Below are 24,442 nucleotides of genomic sequence, written 5' to 3'. Positions count from 1 at the left end.
AGGGCGAGGGCTAGGGGCAGCTTTCTCCCAACGGAGGTGCTGATGGAAGTAACTGTTTCTTTGTTGAGACTCCCTCCAGCATGCAGACGCAGGTGGTCACCATATCTAAGTTTCCATCAACCTGGTTAACACTGGTCGACCTGATTCTGGTGATGCCCTGAGACCACACCCCACCCAACTTTTGGGCCCACCCAAGCCACTTACAGTGGCTTTTCCATATAAACTGCCTGCCTTGGCTCATGCTGCAGACTTTCCTAAAATCTCTCAAAGGTTCACAAAATGCAAACAAGCAGCATCTGTCCTCCACATGTCCTGTATGACTGGATGAGCAGCTCTAAGACTGGCACTAGCAGCAGCCAATGTCGGTTCACAGCTTGGTCTCTCGAGGCACCTCCAAGCTCAATGCAGGTGGTGGCCATCTGTTGACTGCTTTGTGACTCATGCCACGTGGACCTGGGAAGGGCACAGGCAGCAGCTGACCTTAGGCTGAATTTGGCCTGCAGCGGGGCTACTCCCCAGAAGCCCTGGGCTGGCATGACCGGTGGCCAGCTTTGGACCTAGCTGGAGCATCATCTGGTCATCTCTGGGGATGACAAACCCAAAGGACACAATGGGCAGACACCATGGTGATGTGAATCCTGCTCAGTAGGGTCAGCCCCTGAACAACGGCCCCACAATATAGTCATGGTCAGTCCTCACAGCCAATCAGCCCAAGAATCAGTCCCTCCCATTGACATGCAAACAGCAATCAAGGCTCAATTACAACAGGAGGACGCACACAACCCACACAAGAGACACACCTAGAGTACCTGGCTCAGGTAACCAGGAAGACTACACCGCTGAGCCCCACAGCACATCTACTACATAAGGCCACTTTACTTAGGCTGGGAGACATAGCAGTGCTACCTAATACGTAGAAACAAACACAGGGAGGCAGCCTTAAATGGGGAGACAAAGAAACATGTCCCAAATAAAAGAACAGACCAAAGCTCCAGAAAAAGAATGAAATAAAATGGAGACAAGCAATCTACTAGACACAGAGTTCCAAAAACTGGTTATAAAGGATGCTCAATGATGTCAGTGAGAACTTCAACAAAGAGATAGGAAACATGAAAACGAAGATAGAAAACATAAAAAAGAACCAGTCAGAAATAAAGAATACAATATCAGAAATAAAGAATACAGTAGAGGGAATCAACAGATTAGATAAAGCAGAGAACTGAATCAGCAATTCAGAAGATAATGTAGCAGAAAACACGCAAACAGAACAGCAAAAAGTAAAAAGAATCCAAAAGAATCAGGGGAGTTTAAGTGACCACTGGGACATCAAGCATATCAACATTTGCATCATAGGGGTACCAGAAGGAAGAGAGCGCAAGCAATTGAAAACCTATTTGAAGAAATAATGATGGAAAACTTCCCCAACCTGGTGAAGGAAATAAATATACAAGTCCAGGAAGCACAGAATCCCAAACAAGATGAACCCAAAGAGGTCCACACCAGGACACATCATAATTAAAATGCCAAAGGTTAAAGACAAAGAAAGAATCTTAAAAGCAGCAAAACAGATACCTACAAGGGAGTTCCCATAATGTTATCAGCTGATTTCTCAAAAGAAACTTTGCAGGCCAGAAGGGATTGGCATGAAACATTCAGTGATAAAAAGCAAGAACCTACAACCAAGATTACTCTACCCAGCAAGACTATCATTTAGAACCAAAGAACAGATAAAAGAGCTTCCCAGACAAGAAAAAGCTAATGGAGTTCATCACCACCAAACCAGAATTACAAGGAATCTTACAGAGACTTCTTTAAGACAACATGAAGGAATGAATGAATGAATAAATAAAATGGCAACAATTGCATATCTATCAAAAACTATTTTAAATGTAAATGGATTATTAATAAATGCTCTAATCAAAAGATAGGGTTGCTGAATGGATAAGAAAACAAGACCTTTATTTATGCGTCCTACAAGAAACTCACTTCAGATCAAAATACACACACAGGCTGAAAGCAAAGGGATGTACCTTTCATGAAAAAGGTATTTCATGAAAATGCAAACAAACAAACAAAAAGCTGGGTTTGCAATACTTACACCAGACAAAACAGACTTTAAAACAAAGGCTATAACAAGAGAGAAAGAAGGACCCAGTAATTCCACTTCAGGTCTTTATCCAAAGAAACCCAAAACATTGCCTGGAGAGGTCGTGTGAATCCATATGTTCATTGCAGCACTGTTTACTATGGCCAAGATGTGGAGGCAGCCTGGGTGTCTGTTAGTGGATGAGTAGATAAAGAAGAGGTGGTACACATACACAATGGAATATTGCTCAGCCCGGGAAGGGAGTGGGTTTTTGCCATTTATGGTAGCATGGATGGACCTGGGGGGTAATGTGCTGAGTGGAGTATGTCAGGCAGGCAAAGACAGATGCAATGTGATTTCACTAATATATAGAATCTAAAGAACAAAATAAAGCAGAAACAAACTCATGGATACAGACAACATTTTGATGGTTGCCATATGGGAAGGGGGTTGGGGGTGGATAAAAAAGAAGTTCAAATTTGTTGATACAAAGTAGTCAAGGGGATGTAAAGTAAAACACAGGGAATATAGTCAATAACATGGCAATAACTATGTATAGTGCCCGGTGGGTACGTGACTAGTCAGGAGGACCACTTCTTAAATTATATAAATGTCTAACCATTATGCTGTACACCTGAAATTAATATAAAATACTGAATGTCAACAGTAATTGAAAAATTAGAAAGGGGGGGTGAGGTGAAGGGCAATAAGAGCTTCAAATTTCTAGGTATAAAACAAACAAGTCATGGGGATGGAATGTACAGCATAGGGAATAGAGTCAATAATATTGTGATAGCGTGGTAGTGTCAGATGGTTGCTGGACTTATGGCGATCACTTCTTTAGGTACATAAATGTTGAATAACTATGGTATACACTTGAAACTAATATAATACTGTATGTTAGCTACATTTTAATCAAAATCTTTAAAAAATGAAGAACTCAAGAGAGAAGTGTAACCCAATTGTTTATACCATGTATAAGATAGTCACCCAGAGGAAGGGATTCCAAAATGGAAAAACGCCATTTAATACGAACACTGCATAATAACAGATGAAACAAACACAACTGTTATTATTTCTGCCAGAGGTGAGGAAAGCATATCATTAAGGTTTTAGATTTATAAGACTATAGAGAAAGTTAAAGTGCTTCTTTCCGGGGGGACAGTGGAGCAGACAGTCTATGGATGCCTGAAATGAAGGTGTATTTTTTATTGTCACATAAGGAATTCAATACATAAATCTGTTACATAAGCATTTTATATTACTCACATTCCTTTTATTCTTACTTATTGTTTTGTCTAATTGTATTTTTGTTGGTGTCTATCTAAATTTCCTGATATATTGCTGTATGTATTTTGATGCTAGAATACAGTAAGACTGTAGCAGCAAGTCTCAAAAACTGGCTGCCATCAATTTCCCTGTTTCCTTGTGTTCACACAATGTTTCTCCCATCAAGGGATGGAGTCTAATTCACCTTCCATTGAATCTGAGTTGGCTTTAGTGACTTGCATGACCAACAGAGATGATGGAAGTGATGTCTGAGACTGCCAAAGCTAGGTCATAAGAAACCTGGTAGCCTGGTCCTTTAGGAATGCTTCATCCTGAGATGCTTCCTCTTGGAACCCAGCTAGCTGCCATGAAGTGAGAAGTCCACAGAGATATTCCCGTTGACAGCTCTAGCTGAGCTCTCAAGTAAAAGACATGTATGTGAGTGAACCATCTTGGACATTCAAGCCCAAATGACCCCCCAGATGACCGTAGCCTCTGCCAAAGTCACATGGAGCAGAAGAACCACCCAACTGAGTCTAGTCAACCCACAGAATTGTGAGTAATAATAAAATGGTTGTTGTTTTAAGTTTTGGGGTGATTATATAGCAATATCTAACTGGAACAAGATTCTTAACTGGTTCCTCTTCTTCATCTCATGTTTTGCTTTGAATTCATGCAAGGGATCAAATTTTGTTTAAGGGATATCTGGTTGCTATCTCATAGAGAGATGCTGGTGATGCAATAGAAATTAAAAAAGAAAACAAACCCACAATACCAACACAATGTTACTCAGTTATCATTTGGCTCCAATATATCTTTCCAGCATCATCTTTCACAGTACTTCCATATCCCTTACAGCTTGGTCACACAGGAGAGCACACCACAGGCTGTCAACCCTGACTGAGAATCACTGTCATCCAAGGGGCCTTTAGGAAAACACAGGTGTCTAGTCCTGTCCCTGGAGTTTTTCTTTTTTTTTCTTTTTAAGTTCTTAGGTAACCCTAACTCTTGGGAGATTTGAACATCGTTCAGTTACATACACATATGCTTCAGTTCCTGCCTCCATGCTTTTGTTGACACTTCTCCTAGGCTGGAAAGCTCTTTCTTCTTTCCACATGTGGAAATTCTACTTAGCCTACAAAGCCCAGCTTTGCCGCCACTACCTCCCTGAACCCACTGCCAGCTGAAAATACCTTAAAACATTGGTAGTTCGTAAACAATATGGTTTGTTCCAGAGGGTATGGACCCAGTTTTATTCATGGTCTTGTCTGTAAATGCCCACCGTCATACTGTGCACATAACAAGTGGGGTTTGACAAATTCCAAAGGAATTTTTTTGGTTTTTTTTTGGGAACAAAGCCAAGCAAGCCAAGCATTTATTAAAAGAAAATAGAGGGGCCGGCCCGGTGGCTCAGGCGGTTGGAGCTCTGTGCTCCTAACTCCGAAGGTTGCTGGTTCGATTCCCACATGGGCCAGTGGGCTCTCAGCCACAAGGCTGCCTGTTCAACTCCTCGACTCCCGCAAGGGATGGGCAGGCTCTGCCCCCTGCAACTAAGATTGAACACGGCACCTTGAGCTGAGCTGCCGCTGAGCTCCCGGCTGGCTCAGTTGGTTGCAGCGAGTGGGCTCTCAACCACAAAGTTGCCGGTTCAACTCCTGCAAGGGATGGTGGGCTGTGCCCCCTGCAACTAGCAATGGCAAATGGACCTGGAGCTGAGCTGTTCCCTCCACAACTAAGACTGAAAGGACAACAACTTGACTTGGAAAAAACCCTGGAAGCACACACTGTTCCCCAATAAAGTCCTGTTCCCCTTCCCCAATAAAATTTTTTTTTTTTTTAAAGAAAGAAAATATAGTTCCAAAATGCAGTACGTAAGTGCAGGAAGAAAGTGACTGCACCTCCCAAAGGAACAATTTAAAGGCAATCATTCCTAGAAGATAACTGAGCAAAATTCAATTACCGGTCATTCCCAAAAGAGAAGGTACTTACTACTTTTTCTAAGCAGAGTGTCCAATTCTGAGTTCTAGTTTTAGTTATAATTTATTTCTTCTTTACTAATATTTCTAGCTGGAGGAACACTTCCCTACTTCTCCGATACACTGTAAACAAAAGTGCAGGTGCAAACTGTCCATAAAGCTCTACTTCAGTGGTTTATAGACAGATACAGACATTGTGAGGTTACACACTTATTTTCTCACCTCAATTCAAAATAAAGTCTAGTATCACATGAAATGAAAAGCTTAATCTGAATATAGTATTATTTTAAACTGTTCTAAAGAGGCTGTGATTTCTGATTCATTATCCATTCCAAATCTCTTTAGAATTATCTTCATTTTCAGTACTTTAATCAGCGATACTACAATCATGAAATAAATGTTATGCAGCTAAAATAATAAGAACAATATAGGTAAGTTTAGGAAGTTCCTTCTATTCCTCTTAAAATTTAGTTATCACTCAAAATGGATAATTAATATTTATCAAATGTTTTAAAAATGTTTATGAATGACCATATAACCATTCTTTTATTCTACTAATAATATATTAATTACATTAATAAATTGCCTAATGTTTTACCATTCCTGCACTCTTGGAATAAATTATTCCTAATCATGGTTTATTATTCTTTTAATAGACTCTTAGATTCTATTTGCTAGGATTATTTAGGATATTACCTTATATTCAGAAGTGAGATTGATCTATAGTATTCTTTTTTGTATTAATTTTTCATGTTTTGATCTTAGGGATATCCAAGCTTTCTATCTTTTCCTATATTCTGAAATATTATGAAGAACATAAGAATAATCAGTCCCTTGATGGGACTTACTTGTAAAACCATCTGGATCTGGATCTTTCTTAGGACTATGTCTAACAATCTTGTGAATTTCTTCTTGGTAGTTAGTCTGTTCAGATTTCAACCTCTTTTTGAGTCAATTTTGCTAATGATAACGAATTTACCTACGAAAATCTTTAATCTCGATTTAAAAATGTATTGGCTTAATTTTGTCCATGGTATTCCTTCTAATTATTTTAATATCATCTGTTTCCTTGATATTCTAAGAAAGAAAATTTTCTCTTTCTTAATGCATATTTTTGTTTTCTCATATCAGTTAGGTTTGTTAGGAGTTTAGCTATATTATTTGTTTAAAAATCTGAGATGGAGTTTTATTTTCATTTTGGGAGGATTATTGTTTATCTTATCATTTGTTGACTTCTACCTTTCTCATTTTTGTTAATCTTTAAATAATACGGAATTTTAACTTTAATTTTCCCTTAAAACAAAAGTCAACTAATTTGAATAATAAATTATTTAGAAAAATGTTTTAAAATGTCTATATGGTCAGGTTATTTATAGTTATCTTTTAATTTCTGGATTTCTACTATTACTGCATGTAGAATCTATTATTGTTTTCTTTATGGCTGTGCTTTCTATTGTGTTTTCTTTATGGCTCTTTATTGGTGTTTGTTTTATAGGGTATAAGGGGAGTGAAATGTAAAGTTATTAACAAGAGTTTGTCTCACACAGATCCTTACTTATATTTTTCTATACTTTATTTGTCAAACACTTAAATAGCATTTCAGTTTTTGTTTTCCTTCCCCCAGAATTTCCTTATATTTCTAAGGGTTTCTGCTTTATATACTTTGGCCTTATGTTTTTGGTAAATAAAATTTATGACAACAAAAATTATGATAATAAGAATTTAGATGATGGTAGACATAAAATATAAAATAAATACACAAATCCTAGTCAGTTACAAAATATAATGGAAAAAGGATCCCATTCACAATAGTAACAAAAAAAATGGAAAAACACTGAGGAATAAAATAGAAGTGTTTATATAAATAAAACAATATACTATTGGCATTTAAAAAATGATACATTACTGTTAAAGAACATTAAAAAAATCTAAATAGTAAGAGAGACCATGACTAAGGTGGGATAAAGCCATATTATAAAAATAATAGTAATTCCTACATTGACACAAAATTTAAGACAATCCAATAATTTTGACGAGGAATTTAACTTTGACAGAAAGCTACTTCTGGCAGAATAACACTCAAGAACAGCCAAAAATAGTTTCAGAAATAAGGAGGGGAATTTACTCTCTGTTACCGAAATATATTCTAAGATTCAGGAAATAAAATGGTGGTACTAACAGATTACAAAAAGAGTAAAGTCCAGAAAGAGATTGCTATTGTCGTGCGGGGCGGCCTGCGGGGTCTCTGGTCCCGCTCCCCACATAAGAACGCAGGACATGGTGAGGCCAAAAAGGAACACCCACGGAGCCATAGGTAGGGGAGTCAGACCACTATAGTCTCACTGGAGGCTGGATTCACACGACATGTGACCTGCTGTCTGCTTTTCTGCCAACCGACCGACCCTCTGCTAACTGCACTCTGCTGTGCTAACTGCAATCCGTGCTTGCCAGCCACCATCTTCTTGCTAGCCCCCATTTGTTGTTAGTGTAGCCACGGCAGTTATATTATTGGCCAATGGCTCACTGGTTATAGCTGATGGCCAACTAGCCACAGCTGATGGCCATCCAATCACAGCTGATGGCCATTTACTACCAGAGTGAGCACCTTTCCACGTGAGGCCGAGAGCCTTGGAAACTGCACTCCTGGCTCTGTCCCCACAGTTATGTTCATGGGATTTAATATTCTTACAGGTGGCTGAATTTCATCTCAGTAAGAGAGAAAATGTGCTTCAATATGTGAAAGCAAGATAACTGACCGGCCATTCATTTGGAAGAAAATAAGTTTGATCCCTAATTTACATCATCTATAGGAAGAAACTATAGATACATGAAAGATCTAAGCAGTAGAATTAGGAAAACGTATCAGAAAAAAACAGAAAAGGGCCTTGGAATGTGGATGTCTGTTTTAGCACATGGGCAAGTCTAGAAGCCTGAGAGGAAAAGATTCCTAGGTCCAGCTGTTTAAAACTGAAATCCTCTTCAACAAACACTATAAATAAAGGTAAAGGACAAATGACAAACTAGGAGAAAACATTTAAAACAAATCACATCAATAAAACCATACAACAGAAAAATGGATAAAGAATATGAAAAGACAATTCGCAAGAAGAAAAATATAAGTTTTGCAAAGTGTGACATACATACCAATTTTTATTAAAAAGTTATGTATGGGTGTAAATATAATAATCACATGCACACAAAAATGTCTGCCAGGGCACATAACCATCAAAGTTAAATGCACAACGGACAAAAAACATGGCAGCGCAGGAGGTTAGAAAGTTGGAAGGAAAAGGAGCTGGATGACAATTGCAGAGGTGCAGTATCAGTCAGTTGCTGTCAGTAAGCACATTTTATAGCTGAGAAAATGGAATTTCAGAAGGGTTAGGTAATATGGCCAGAGTCACGGAGCTGAGATGTGGGAGGGCTGGGATTCTCAGCAAGACTGTCTGACTTCAACCCTCAACATCGAACAGAACACTTTGAATTCTGCATTCGAAACATCCACAAATTAACAGGCAAACATACAGGTTGTAATTAAATAACCAACAGGAAAAGACTTCAAATTTACTTTGAAATATTTAATGTGAACTTTTAATACAGTTTGACAATCTCAAAAACTCAGCTATCCTTTGAGGTTAAATGATTTCCTTAAAAAAAAAAAACTTTAAGTAAAAGGTTTCTATTACTTCAAAATTCAGTCTGGACCACTCTGTATGGTATAACCACTCTGTTTGGTTTCTATTCCCCAAATTCCCATTTAACAACTTCAACGAAAGCTAAGATTTAAAAATCTCTTTGGTATCCCTAAGATTTGCTTGGTCTGTATGTAAATCATTTTAATAGAGTGAGAAGACTTAGATTCATTAATTATGTTTATACTCCATTTGAATTATCAGCATTTATCTAAAGAGACATCCTTTTGGGTTAATCTTTGTGGGATTCAACATATTTGAATTCCAAGACAAAGTATGAACTGTACAAGACTTATATTTCTAGTTAATTCTCTAAGAAGATATCCCAACAATGCCTAGGGCCGACATTTAAAAGTAACAAATTACTACTTTTTGCAATAGATATAAATCTACGAAACGAGTTATTCTCTCATTTAAGTAATATTACCTCATCTATCAAGAGGGCTTCCCCAGTTTCAATTTGCTAATTTATGCAGCTGCTCCCCATTCTCTGACTCAGAGTCCTTTAATTTTCACGTTAAGTCACTGTAATTTTAAATATCTCAAATGATGAGAATTTCTGTAATTTCATGGGATTTAAAATATATACGTTCCAAATTTTTGACAAGGAATTAATTGTACCAAATTTTCCTGACAATAAAATATAAATTCTGTTTGCTGTGGAATTATTATACTTCTGTTCCTCTAAAATCTTCTGAGGGAAGACTGCCTAACTTAAAACTATTTGAAGTCACACATAAGCAGATTTATTAATTTTTGTTTGAAAGCTTTATAAAGAATAGACAACACTGATAAAAATGTTTCAAATTTTCATGCATGAAGGAAGTTCTCACCAGGTAATTAACATCTACCTAAAAGTTCTCTACGTTTCATGATTTCTAAATATTCTTAAAAACAAAAATATAAGGGTAAAATTAAGTATAAAAATGTGTTGGAGATAATGAATGCAATGTATAAAGATCAACATTTAGAAATCTATGACAAAGGTGGCTTCTAATGATAACAATGCAGTTATCTCTTAAGCAAAGATAACAATAGGAACTACTGACAGAGTTTGGTGGTTGGAGCCAGCTGGAAGCAAAGCAAATACGATGTTTATTACATGTATTAACAGCCTCTAGAGGTGCTGAATGGATTTGGCAACAGGAGGGGGAGCGGAAGACTGGGGGTGGGGGTGGGGTGTAGTTCAAGGATATTTACACAAGTGGATGTATCTGTTTAAACTGCTTTGATCTCTAGTCACAATTTTTTGAACCAGTTCAGTAACAATAAGATAAAGTAGAGCCAAGGCCACAACTGTGACTCAAAATACATGTCAGAGGGAAACCGATGTTACTTCATCTTCAACAGTCTTTTATTCAAGTACCCTTTCAACCAAGAACCCGAAAAAACTGTAGCTGTTACGTGGACCTTCCTCATGATATGGTGACATGCTTCAGGAGCAGAAAAGCACGTCTGGAGCACTGCGCTGGGTATCTTCCTTTTGCCTCTCTGAAGGGTCTCTGCCCTGGAACGTGGATTTGTCTCTATCCTGTGTTTCCAGCTTCTTACTGGGTTTGCAATGGGAAGCCCGGGCTGGAGTTCAGAGAGAGGGATAAGAGTGAGGCAGAGTCTTGAATGCCTTGATTTCCTCCCAGCAAGGCTGTTGAGAGCTTGCTGTGCTGCCATCACGAAAGTCCGTGTCCAACCCAGCAGCCTACTCTGCCTGACTCCAGGAACCGCTTGTCCTCTTCCCTTCAAGCCTGGGAATGGTACCAGCCCGGCTTCAACTATGATTCAGGCTATAGCACCATCCACTGCGCTTCCCTTAAACTCACTGCTTCATAAGTCTTGTTCCTGTGAACGCACCTTCCATGCATTATCCCATTTTGAGTGTATTTCCTGTGGGAACCCTGTCTGTCTGTAGATGCAACTAGTGTGGGTGGTAAGCCTCACTCAGTCCGTTTATCTGTCAAAAGAGGACGTTTAGCCTGGATGATCTGTAAGGTGACCTCTGTGAGCGTCCTAATCCCTAAACAATGTGACAACGGTAATAAAGATTTTAAAAATGTATACACTGTACAGACCCAAGAACTCTACCTTTGGACATCCTTGCCTGTCCTTTAGTAATTATTTATGGAGTGTATCAGTGTGGGAATATTCTTCTTCTGGGGCTAGCTTCAACAAGTCTCAAATGCACACTTAGATAATGATTTCTGAGGAATATGGAAGCAATAACTCAAAATCTTTATACCGTCCAAGTGAAGGCTTTCTAAGCTGTCCTCTCAGCTGTATATTTGCTTCATACCAATATAAAACTCTCTAGTATGTACACTTTTCTTTTCCCTTCCAGAAGACTATTATGGTTTTGCAAAGTGAAAATCAAAATTAGTGGTAATTTCACTGACTTTTTCCTAAAGGGTCCCCAAATTCAATTCTTTGAAATTATACATTTAAATTAAGACTATTATAAATAATCATAATTCTAATTCTACCAAGCTGTCTTGTGACACTTAAATGGAAACTATTAAGTTAAATGGAAACTACTGAGTTAAACAGAAACTATTAAGTGTTAAATACCAATAAAACTTAACATACAAAGTACTTTGCAGGAAATAATAATAGAGTCACCCCAATGGACTCATTTATAATCTAAGGGCCAGAACAAGTTGGCTTTGATACCTGACAAAAAATGGACAAGGTCTGCAGCATTGAGCAGTGTGCTAATACCAATCCTGGTGTCGGCTCTGATGCATCCATCACCAGCAGGAAGGCTGTCCGTCCTTCCCAGGACCTACAGCTGTTCTGGCTCACATGGGGCCACTGGCTCCCATTTAGATGTGCTGATTTCCAACCACCTGGCCACTGCTTCTGTGGTTTTCTCTGTGGGATAGGCTTTCCCTGAGTCTCTGCAGGTCCAAATCCTCACAGGTCACTTCTTCCATGAAGCCTTCTCTAATCTCGCAGCTAGAAGCTCTCCCCTGAGCTTCCACTTTCTATAGCACTGGGCCTTTTCTATTTTCCATTCTAGCCATTCGATTCATTGGCCACAGTGCGTATACAGTGCCACACATGAAAGGTGCTCAGTACTTATCTGATGATTGGGTACATGAATGAACCACAGGGAACTCCCAGGGGCAGTGCAGATGGTGGACAGAGGACCCCGGTTTGACTGCAGAATACAGGGACAACTGAGTACCTTCGAGTACAGTTGGCCCTCTGTATCCTTACGTTCTGCATCTGTGGATTCAACCAACCATGGATAAAAAATATTCAGGAAAAAAACAAAACAAAACCCAGAAAGTGTCAAAAAGCAAAACTTGAATTTTTCATGTGCCATGTACAATGCTGAATCCACATGAATCAAATGACGTGTAGGCATACCCTGCTGTAGCCTACATGCAAATAGTATATACAGGTCATGTGCAAATATTAGACCACTTTATGTAAGAGACTTGAGCATCTGAGGATTTTGGTATCCATAGGGGTTGGGGAGGGTGTCCTGGAACCAATCCCCCGTGGATACCAAGGGACAACTCCAATCATGTATCTTTTAAACAGGAACTTGGTCTGCGGAGGGAGGGGGCGCTGGACCCGGTTTGACTCAAGAGGCTGTGTAAAAAGACTTGCAGGGCAACAGCATAGGGAAAATGAGCTGAGATGGGATTCCCTCCAAGCAGAGACAGGAGGAGTCTTTGCAGAAGAATCACTCAGTAGACAGCGGCCTGTGCACTGTGTCCGAGCGGGGATGATAGTAACCCAGTGAAGGACGTGTGGAGGTGGCGTTCAGGGATCCAGTCTTTGGGCCTTCCACGACACCAGTGGCACCTACCACCTTCCGGCACTCTTATACCTCTCTCTTTGGTTATGTCTTAGCAGGTCTACCTAAAAATGGCTTTAATTCCGACATCAAATCAAGCCTTTAAAGGTCCAAGTGAGCTTCAGTTCATCACGTGACTGCCCTGTAGGAAAGGTACCCTGTTCATCCTGGGTAGGGTGGTCACAAATTAGGAAAGCGGCAAGCCAATGAGCTGGCTGAAGGACAACTGGGGTGGGGTGGGGATGGGTGTCCATCTGCGTAGTGATTTAAGTGCAGAACGCTAGGGTCCTATCCGAGTGTTCCTCCTGGTTTCCAGTAACCCATTGGAGGTCTCCGTCCCAACCAGTCCCTCAAATAATTGTTTTCTCTAAGGCTAGATCCTCAGGCATTTAATGTTCTTAAGTGACACATGATCTCTGGGAAGCATCATATGTGGATGCCCCAGGTCCGACGGTGCCCAGAACTCTGCAGAGTATCTGACCCACATACCCAACTGTCTCCTGAACATTACCACTTAGTACTCCCACGCGTACTTCAATTTCAAAATGTGTGAACTGTATTTCCTCCGAAACTTGCTTCTCTTAGGCTCTCTCTGCAAGCGAAACCACCCTCCACCCAGGCACCCCCCTTCACCCCACTATCAATGAAGTCACCCCACTGACAATTCATTGTGAACCTGTCGTCTCCTGATGGTCACAACAGCTTTCTCTGGGGTCTTTTCCTGCCAGTCGGTCGCCTTCCTTCTCCACTGCAGCGGAAGCTGTGCTAACCACACTCTTGCTTAAAACCCTTCATCCATTCTGCAGAGCTTTTAAGGCCAAGTTCAAATCCAGTTGACTCACAATGTCCTAATGACCTGGCTCCCACCCTACTCTGGTTTTATCTCCTGTTCCTCCTTCACACGAAAGCTTCCCTCAGCCTGCTCAGAGGCTTTCTGGTTGTTCAAATATGCGTGTTGTGTCATGCCTCCCCACACACTGAAACCTTTCTGTGGAATGTCCTCTCACAACACCATTCTTAATGCTCGTGAACCTTGCCCTGCCTAGTCCTCCCCAATTACACGGCACCACAGTACTCATCACACTGTCTCCCATTCCGTGTTCTTATTGCCTGTTAGGCCCAAAGCCAGCTTTTGGAGGACAGAGACCATTTCTAAGTGGACTTTGCATCCCCAGCACCTCACAGAACACTGTATAATAAGCATGAAATAAATGTCACGTTCCGATACGTGTATGGGGAGCGAGAACACAGCAGAATGGAGAGGTATGGGGTTAGGATGGATAACCTGAGGTAGGATGCAGGGTTTGTATTCTAGTATAAATGCACCGACCATGGTTGTGTACCCATACCCACACCAGGCACCCTGGGTCCACCAACACTATCTTTAGTCAACAGATGACTTTTTAATAAAGTGTGAGGACCATTTTAATTTTGGTCAAATGAAGTTTTAAAATGCCTGAAGGGCCCATGTTTTCCTTCAGGCTGTATTGTTTAAATTTCATCTTGAACTTGTGAAACTTAAAATAGTTACCACTTGCTAAATGTCTATTATGTTTCAAGTAATAAACTCATTCTCTTTTTAGAAGTACAGTATAGTTTTGATTTTGACACTGAACAATCACACACTTGATCTCTCTCTGCCTTCACCATAGAAACCAAGCAAATATTTGTAGACATTCCTTCAACCTTCACAGATAAGTAGAAATGAAAATTATTCTGAACACAGGATATAGCAGGCTGCACAGCTCATCATTTCCTCTTAAAAGTTATTTTAACTCTTAAGAGAGTCGATATACTTTGGGAGGCTACATAATCATGCAGATTTGTAAGAGAATTTAAAAACTGAGTTTTATTAAGAAAATAGTCAAATGTCTCTAAAGTCCATGACTTCTTTCTGCTTGGTTACTATGTTCATTTTTATGTAGGCTGTATGTAAACTTACTAAATGAGCATTTGCAAGGTACGTGGTTAGTTCAAGTGATAAGGAAAATGAAAGCCCAGTTTAAAAATCTAAGGTTAGGGTCAAACATTCTTCAACATCTTAAAATTCTGTGGGCACAGCCTTCCTTAAATGGGAAGGATTTGGAGATCTTTAGCAGAAGGAGCTACCAAGGTATAGTTCATTCTGTAACCCCTACTCCCCCCGTAGTTTCTGCTACATGCCTCCATCTAGAAAGCTTCACAGAGACACATGCAAGAAAAGAAAACCAGCCATGCAATTTCAAAGTAATCTGGGCTACCAGAAATGAAATGAAAATCTACAGAGGATTCTGGAGCTGTATTTTGTGCTTTCAGTTTTAAAGGCAAGAACTAAACAAAATATGCTTCTAAAGATTAGGCGGTTTCATTTAGCAAGATTAAAACAAAAAAGAAGGACATGACTGAGAGAAGAACTTAGATTGCAGTATTAGGAATTTGGGTTAGATAGAAGGAAGTATTTTTCTGACAAGAACTGTTAAATGTCAGATGGACTATTGGTGGGATTTTGTGATCTTTTCTCTAAAAAAAGTTTTCATTTTTATCCTACCTGGGGCAAAGACATGGGCTAGGAGGGCAGGAGGGACAGAGAACATTTGCAGGGCACAGAACATGTAAAGCACGCTGATGGATTGACTTCTTCTGCTACCTTATATAATCTTCAGTTTAACGGTATGAGGTATCAATGACTATTTTTAAAGATCAGGAAGCTGACACTCATACGAGTTAAGTAACTTGTCCAGGACCAATCACCTAGTAAATGGCAGAACCAGGATTTGAAGAAAGGTTATCTGAATCAGGTTCATTCTCCTCACTGTGGAGACTAAATGACAGCAGGTCCATTTTTTGGTTTTTGTTTTGGTCTTAAGCCTAATTACAATAAAAAGAGTCTGTATTTCCCAAACAATCATTTCCATAGCGATGAAGGTTTAACAGAAAAGCTGACAGGAACAAAAGAAATGGTTTTTCTAGGATAATGGTATCCCAAAGAATTTCACCAGGATGGCCACCACTTGAGGGATCAGGGCCACGGATGTGCCTGTGGCTGAGTCCTGGGTGGAGGGTGGGGAGCTTCTCCCTACCCACAATGCTCTGCACAGGAGCCCGAAGTCTGGCACTGTGTGCACAAGTGTGTTTCTGCTGACAAACGGTTCATGCTGTCCTCCCAGAACATTCCTTCCCTGGAGATCACAGCATCAGCCTTCCTCCCAAACTTGTTCTCCTTTTGTATCCCTTGTCTCTGCAGACCAAGTCACCATTTAACCAATTCTCCAAGTCAGACTCTTCCTCAAACGCACCCCTCATTCAGTTATGCAGACCCAATGTGAAGAGGGTGCTTTCTTATCTTTCCAAAAGAGCAAAAGGCACAGAAGACTAGAGTTGTGGAAATAGGAGAATAGAAAATACACAGCTTGGAGAACTTGAATACCATCACCCATCATTTTACAACACTGGTCCAGAATAGAAGAAAAATTCACATCACTTGGGCATAAGAAATGCTCAAGTTTGAAGACTCGGTGCAATTTTATGGACATGATGACTCAGTTTGAATTTTACTACCTGATTTCAAAGTTACTAAAAAAAAAAAAAAGTCTAACACGTAACATGTGTCTTAGCCCTTTATTTTCCCCCCTTCTTTTATAAATTTCTTTAATTTTAATTCTTCCCTTTCTTCTTTCATTCTTGTTTTCATGTCCCCCTTCTTTATTTTCTAGAACACTTTGCTATACTTACAGGATTTTTAATATCTTTATATCTTCTATGGGGAACGAAAGGATCACTGAAAGGGAATACAGTTCTGTTAATTAAAGAGATAATTATAAAATATATAAATTCATTTGCTCTTGATGAGCTGCAATGCTTCTCTTAAAATTGTCTCAGTTTCCAAGAAGAACCACATTTTTTCTTCCAAGAAGAACTACTACCAAGGACTTTGCAGAGTATTTCTAGGTACATCCGCTATCAGGAGAGATACATGTGTGAACATAAAAACCAGCGGAAGTCTCAGGGGCTCATGGTGCATATATGTTCGGGCCAGTGTGGTTGCTGCATGCAAACACTACTTGAAAGGAAAGTAACCCTTCAATTTAGGTAAAACTTGGCTAATTCAGAGAAAGACTACTTTTCCATTTACAAACATTTCAAAGAATGTTGCTGCTTTCTAGAAATCTGTGGCAGGTAGCTTCTTTCATCCTTGAAACTGCTAGGGCTTTGATAATGGTCTAAGAGGTGATTACAATGATATCTAAGAAAACACGTAGATCACACAATATATTTAATTATTCTTTAGGAACTGAGAAGTAGTCTTAAATTATCATTCTAGATGCTTAATATACAGAGGACCCCGATATATGGCAAAAATAGAAGCAGGGTCCAGGGATGCTAGCTGTGAGAGCCTTCCAGAATATTCTGAGAGGGAAAGAGGCTCCCTGCTCTACATAGCACAGGTCTCTTATAGCCTCTGCTAATGTGTGGTGTGACAAGAATCTGCTTCCATCTGTATCACCCCTACAAGAGTGAATAGCAGGGACTGGGTCTTAATTACTTTGGATCTCCAAAGTCTAGCAATGTCTGGCACACGTCAGGCATTCAATAACTATCTGTTAAATGCATGACCAAGAAGTTCTTGCAAATTTGCTCCCAAACTACAAAAACAACAAAAACCAGGGAGGGAAAAAAAAATCCATGTGTCTTGGATTATTCTGAATGTACAAAAGGTGTTCCACATTCATAAATATGGCAACAGAATCAAATTTCTTATAAAGAGCAAATAAGTTTTTGCTATCTACTGGCATCTATTGATAGATAGGTAGATAGTTTAAGGCATTTTTTTATTTATTGACATGAAAGTATACATAAATCTTGAAGTGTACAATGCATTTTTACATACTTGCACACCTACATAACCACTACTTAGACCAAGATACAGAATATTTACATCACCACCGAAAGCCCTCTTGTGCTTTTCTTAGTCAATATCTTTCTTGCACCACCAATCTGACTTATATCACCATGGATTAATGTTGCTGGTTCTTGAACTTCATGTAAAAAGAAATACAGTTTTTGTGTCTGGTTTCTTTTGCTCAACCTAATATGTAAATTGTCCATATTATGGATATCAGTAATTTATTCACTTTCATTGCTGTTTAGTATTCCATTGTGTCAACATGCCAGAATTTATTTAGCCTTTTTTTTTCTCTGTTGATGGGTGTTTCTAATTCTTGGCTATGGTGAATGAACATTCTGCTATGAACATTTTTGTGTATGAGTCTTGTTGAACACAGGCACTAATTTCTCTCAAGAGAGAGAAAGAGGGAGTAGGCATATGTTTAGTAGATACTAGAAAATAGTTTATCCAAGTAGTTGAACCATGGTATACTCCCACTAGAAATGTATGAGAGGTTCCAGTTTCTCCATATCTTTGACACCACTTGATATTCCCAACTATTTCAGTTAGTGTATAGTGGTACCTCCTATACTTTTGACTAACCAATGTATAAGAATATAAGGTTCAAAAAATGACAATATAGTCTGAATTTATTAAAGCACTAATTACAATCTCTGTGTAATGACTGAATAAATAATGATACCTATCATTTGTGCATAGATGTGTGATTCAATAGCTTAAGACAATTTTTTAAATGTTAGGTTTCTCTTCTCACTTTTGCCCCTGCTACATCTGACTTTTAGCAAATTCCTAACTTTTAAGTATTTGTTTGTCTTTCTTTAGAGGTGTATAAGCTATGTATTTATACAGAGTTCTTAGACAATTGGGGCAGTGAATAGGGAAATAAAACTAAAACATATTTTGGAACATCTGTGCCAAGATTCTAAGTTAAAATATTAATAGTGTAGAAACTTTCGAAGTTGTTGAATAGTAGTTGTTACTCGAGTTCCTCTATGGACAGACTTCTGAAACATCATTATAAACTAAAGTACAGAATAATAACTGTCAGTATATAGTCCTGTATGTAGTCCAGTATAAAAACAAATATTACACAATGCCTGTTCTGGAGGAGTTCGTAGCTTAGTTAAGAGGCAAATCCCAAGCTACCCCAAAAATAAGACTCGATCTTATTTTACAAAAACGTAAGACCGGGTCTTATATTTATAAGTACTGGGTCTTATATTAATTTTTTGTTCCAAAAGACACATTAGAGCTGATTGTCCGACTAGGTCTTATTTTCGGGGAAACATGGTGTTAGCCTCTGTTGCCACATTTGCTTCTGCAGAGGTCAGGTAGTCACGTATCCATCCACGGTGAGCCTACGTTCACATTCACCCAGACATAAAAATTAAACACGGGAACCACAGCAACGATTTCGGGAGTGGGGTGGTGGTCTTCAGGACAATAATCACTGTGCATGTAGGACAATCATCAGTGTGCATGTGGGACCATTTACCCTTGTTTAGAAACTCTGAACGACTGTAGGAATTCTTTTCTTCATTCAGTGAATAAATATTTGCAGAATGCTACTTGGTAGCTGGCATTCAGTCCTGCCCTGATGGGGCTTACAGCCTGACTGATTGCAAAGGCGTCGTGGGCAAGATGGGAAAAACACTTTCAGGCTTAGCCGTGAAAGTTGTGCTTATTGAGGTAAACATAGAGCATTCGTGAGATTCTATATTCAACTTCAAAAAGAAGCAGATTCAAATAATTCCATCAATATTTTCCAATAATAATGACATTTCCAGTAAGAGATGAATATTGGTAGCATCTTAGAGAAGATGTGGGAGGAATCCATTTGATTACATTCGTAAATCCTGACATATTAAAGTCCCTGAGAAGTTCTACAGTTTAAAAAGAAACTTATTTAATTTGACATTTACCAAGTATTGTCCATGGAATGATTCCTCTCCCCGTGCCCCCAACCATGTAACACCTCTTACCATCCTATGGATTAGGGTTCCTTGGAAAATGTTTTGAAGAGCAATAGTCTATAACTATGTACAGGTTTAGGAGCATATAATCCAAAATAAATTTTGGAATGTATGCATGCGTGCAGCTTAACATTCTTAAATTGCATCATCTGAAAAAGAAGAGCTGAAATATCTTGCTTTAAGCAAGCAACATATACAAAAATTTGGTTTTGCACTGAAAAGTACAAAATGAAAATAAGAGTTGTGAAAGTATCCTTCTGGGCTTTGGTATAACCACTGTACTATTACTACCATGTAATATTACAGATATAGATGGTGAGGAAGTCTTGCTATGCTTTTATTAACTACCCTATTCTGTTAGTATAGATAATAGTCACATTTAGGAAGTGACTGTTCTTTATTTACTTTCCACGACCTCTTTAAGGTAAAAGTAGAATGCAGAAAAACTTCTGGTTACTTAAACTTTCTGGCTGCTTGGGAAGAAGTTTACTGTAGTGTAATGTTGAAGTTCACCAACATTTACTAGGCAACCTACCATGATAGGGATTGAGACTATAAAGACAAATATTAGACAATGCCTGTTCTGAAGGAGTTCGTAGTCTAGTGAGGCAAATATAAAAAGAAGTAACTATAATACAGTGTGGTTGGAACTATACTAAAGCATTGGAGAAAGTGCTATGGAAACACAGATGACTTCATGAAAGAGAATGGGCGATTTATTGCTTCTACAATAAAGTACACACAACCTGTATACAATAAAAATATGACTGCAATCAAAGAATTAATAAATATTTATTGAGCACCTATTTTATACTATAAATCTGCATGCCAGACTTTCTTAAATGTCAAATTACTACTAGTCTCATAGAATTTCATATTGTTCTCAAAAGGAATGTAAAATATCTCTCAGATTCTTGCATGATTTTATATCCCGAATTAGAGAGAGCCAAACTAAAGTTTAATTTTACACTTTGGAAAAAGTCTAAGGCACAGAACATCACATGTAATCCATCCCCTGGATTTGTATTTAGAAATACAGCAGGTCCTTGGATAACATCGTTTCCATGTAACACTGATGAGGAAAAGAAAAAAGATTCCCGGCCAGGGACACTGTCTGTGGGGAGTTTCACGGTCTCCCCATGTCACTAGGTTTCTCTAGTACTCCCGTTTCCTCCCACATCTCAAAAAGATGTGCACGTTAGATAAAGTAATGTGTCTACATTGTCCCAGGATGAGTGAGTGAGTCAGTGAGTGTGTGTGTGTGTGTGTGTGCGCGCGCGCGCGTGTCCTCTGCGAAGCAAGGGTGTCCTCTCCAAGGTGGGTTCCCGCCTGGCGCCCTGAGTTGCTGAGCTAGGCTCTGGCCACTCATGACGCTGAAAACTGGAACAAGCAGGTTGGAAAAGAATGATCTCCCTTGTTTTTATTCATCTTTCTTAAATGTATGTATAGCTCACATTTATTTCAATGTTTACTATTAGAAGTGTTTGGGGTCTTTATTTAGAAGTTTGGTGATATTTTTGTGACCAGAAATATGGTGTAGGAACTTAACTCTTCGTTATATCAATTGGCGTGTGGTAAAATTGGTTTTGCTATACATTGTTTTGCTTCAAGTCGCAGTTTCCAAGAACCTAGCAATGACGGTAAGGGAGGACTTAATGTATACTTATTACATGCTTTCATTTCATAGAGCCAGCAGAGGGAGTAAACTTCTTTAAAAAAAAAAAAAAGGCCTCAGTATATATGGAGAAATTAAGACTTCAGATGTAAAGTCTTTGACATAAAAGAAAAACCTGGGTGCAGAGACCCATATTTCAAATACAGGGAAGTAATTTAGCTCTACTGTTAAAATCCCTGAAATACAAAGAGAGTACAAAGCAATTGAATACACTGAAAGATGTCATCTTAATCTCTCCAATGAGACGGGGCCTGAAAGTATGAACGCTCCCATCTGAAAGCCATGGCAATCAGAAATTTCTGTAAAATACATCCCGCAGCAAAATCTAATTAATTGGCATTAATCGGAAGGAACTTCAATAGTGCATCTGCTAATTAGCAAGAGCTACCGTCTGCCTGGTGCCAGTTCCACTCCAAAGAAAAGTCCACACACACCAATCACAGGACGTGTCTGCCTCAATTCCCAGGACTAAGAAGCTGCTCCTATGAGGACAATGGGAGCTTCCTGGGATTCCCAAATCCTTTGTGACTGTTCTAACAAATTCATTTTGTAACAGAGCTACACTGGACTAAGCCTTTCTATGATTTTCCTCATGAAGATCACTGGGAGAAAAAAACATTTTATTAACGAACACCAGGCATTTTTACCCACTTTCACTGCTGGTACCGCCGTACATTTACTCCTGTCTCCTGATTTATAGCGGTATTTTTTTTTCCTAATTAATTTATCACTATGTACTTCCACAATGTTTCTATTTTTCATGAGTATACATAACATTCGTTTTTAAAAAACAATAAATTCAATAGATGGCTTGTTGAAAAGAATTCATCTTCTTTTCCGGTCCTTGGATTGAAGACTTTTACCTTTACATTCAATCCTTCCTTATCTAGTCGTAGAAGCATTTAGTGCTCTCAATTAGCCTCCTAATTGAGCATAGCTTTAGTTACACTGTCAGCTTTTCTGTCGAGTTCACTGTTGTGATGTGCATTCTCACTTGAAGAGGCAAGATAAAAGAAGTTTCTACAGAAATTGTGAGAAACAAATCATAGTGAAATTGAGGTGTGACACACGGATGGTGTGAATGTTGCTATGCCAGTCACCAGGTGCCTTGGGAACCAGTAAAGAAGACCAAGACTTCATGTTACCTCGTGCTCAGTGTAGAAACCATTTCCGTATAATCACTTGTTCAGACTTCTACATGCTGAGGTACACCCACGATGCAAATACCAGCCACTTATAATCTCACCTTTGGTCATTGGTAAACTCATGCTACAGGACACAGGGTACAGTCTGGACGGAGGAAGGGAAAGAATCCTGGACTGACATTTGGAGACCTGGGTTTTAGCCTCAGATATACCCCTAAATAAGTTCTGTGTATTATCTTGTAAAAAAAGTAACTTTATATCATCGGGTCCTAGTTTCCCCAACCAGGGGAAACTTCCAAAGTCGTTTCAACCCTAGAATCCTATAATCAAGAGTAGATAATTCTACATGCTCAGTGACGTTACCTGGATATTGACCTGGATATACTCATACTTGTACATCCAGGTCAGTGACTCTATTCAAAGAAACTTCACATTTAAAGAAATGGAGCTTTGATCAAGAGGAAAATTTAAAGGACATTAATTAGTACCCAATAGAATTTGTGAATCCAGAAAGCGAAAGTAGAATTCCAGAAGAGACTGTGAAGAACCTTAAAAAGTCATTTAGACGGACAGGCAAAAGGCTAAGGCATATCTCTGATCAACTGTAGTTATAGGCTAGAGAGAGTCACGTCTGCACGTCTGTGCAGTGGGGTAGGGGCTGGCGTTGGTCTTGAATTCTTTTCAGAATCAAGCATCATTCTTCAAACAGGAATGTACAGTGACGGATTGTACTTTCTGTAGGCAAGCACCCACATTTATTACAGAATATGCTCATAACTGCCATTTCAGAAGAGAGGGGTAAGATTTTATATGTCTGCCCATGAAATACAGTCCCTTCTAAAAAAAGACCAGCAAAAAGGAATGGTATGGGTTATAATTTTTCTGCCCCTACCTCCTGTACAATATGGATCTATCAAAATGAATTCTCTGTTCATGCCTTGAGCAATCACTGAAGAGAAAAACTATTATCTCAGATGATTGAAATTACATGAAATTACTGATAGATGGAATGATATTAACCCCTGTACAATGCATTAAAAAGTTCAGGAGGGAAATATTTCAGCTATACATATTATCTCTGGAAATTCCATTCTGTTTTCATGCAACTCAATTGATGGAGGTTATTACGCTAAATTACATGGATAATAATAATAATAGACTTTTGAAGAATCAGATATAAATGGCAACATAAATACATGAGCCATCTTGGATTCTTTTAAACATTATCAAACAACTATGGTCCTAAGACCATGACAACTTTAAGTTAAAGAAAATCCCGCAACTCCTTTGCGGGTGACTAAAGAACTCTGAGTTTTAAAAAACAAGAAGCAACGCTCAAGGTAATAAGCCCTTTTATGTTACCAGTTCTCATATCCGAGGGCACTGGATGGAGCTAAAGGACAAAGATAAGGGTTAATATTGCTAGTTACTAACAAATGGCAGATAAAAGAGCTCTTCTGGGTTCTGATTAAGTGACAGCATTCTACACATTCTTTTGACTTGAGCAAGTCAGACTCAGAGCAGCAGCTAAGTTACATGTGAAACACCGCTAAATAAGCGTATCTGCATGCTTTCACATTCCAGCGGGATAGGATTCCTCCCCTTTCATTGAACAGAAACATGTTCTCTGTGCTCCCAGCAATAATGCGCCTTTGCTTCAGCTTCCATGAAAAAGCATAAACGTATATGCTGAAAGCACAGAGAAGTTTTGTGCTGTGGGACGTGGTGGCCGGGCGCCAATGTTTACAATCCCCTGGGTGGGAAAGGCAGGGTGAAAGGCTCAGGACGGCCGGCTTTAAAAGTCTTTGCTGTCGCCGCCAGTGACCTTCGCCTCTGTTTTCAAAGCAGCTCTCAGGTTAACCCCTTGGATTCTGTGCGCATTGGGGCTGCACAAAGGAAATACCTTTCTTTGAAGGACACCTCTCTCACGCACATCGGTTTC

The 24,442-nt window shown here is 39.1% G+C and overlaps 1 protein-coding gene across 8 annotated transcripts in view; it reads right to left on the bottom strand.

The window, feature by feature from the left end:
• CDK6 (cyclin dependent kinase 6) overlaps positions 1 to 24,442 on the bottom strand; it is a 226,415-nt gene that overhangs the window by 67,094 nt on the left and 134,879 nt on the right. The gene's annotated exons all lie outside the window — the stretch shown is intronic.

This window comes from Rhinolophus ferrumequinum, chromosome 20 (genome assembly GCF_004115265.2).
Source record: "Rhinolophus ferrumequinum isolate MPI-CBG mRhiFer1 chromosome 20, mRhiFer1_v1.p, whole genome shotgun sequence".
In the NCBI taxonomy this organism is placed as follows: Eukaryota; Metazoa; Chordata; class Mammalia; order Chiroptera; family Rhinolophidae; genus Rhinolophus; species Rhinolophus ferrumequinum.
The sequence above is the reverse complement of the archived record's forward strand: the minus strand, read 5'-3'. Positions and strand labels throughout refer to the sequence as shown.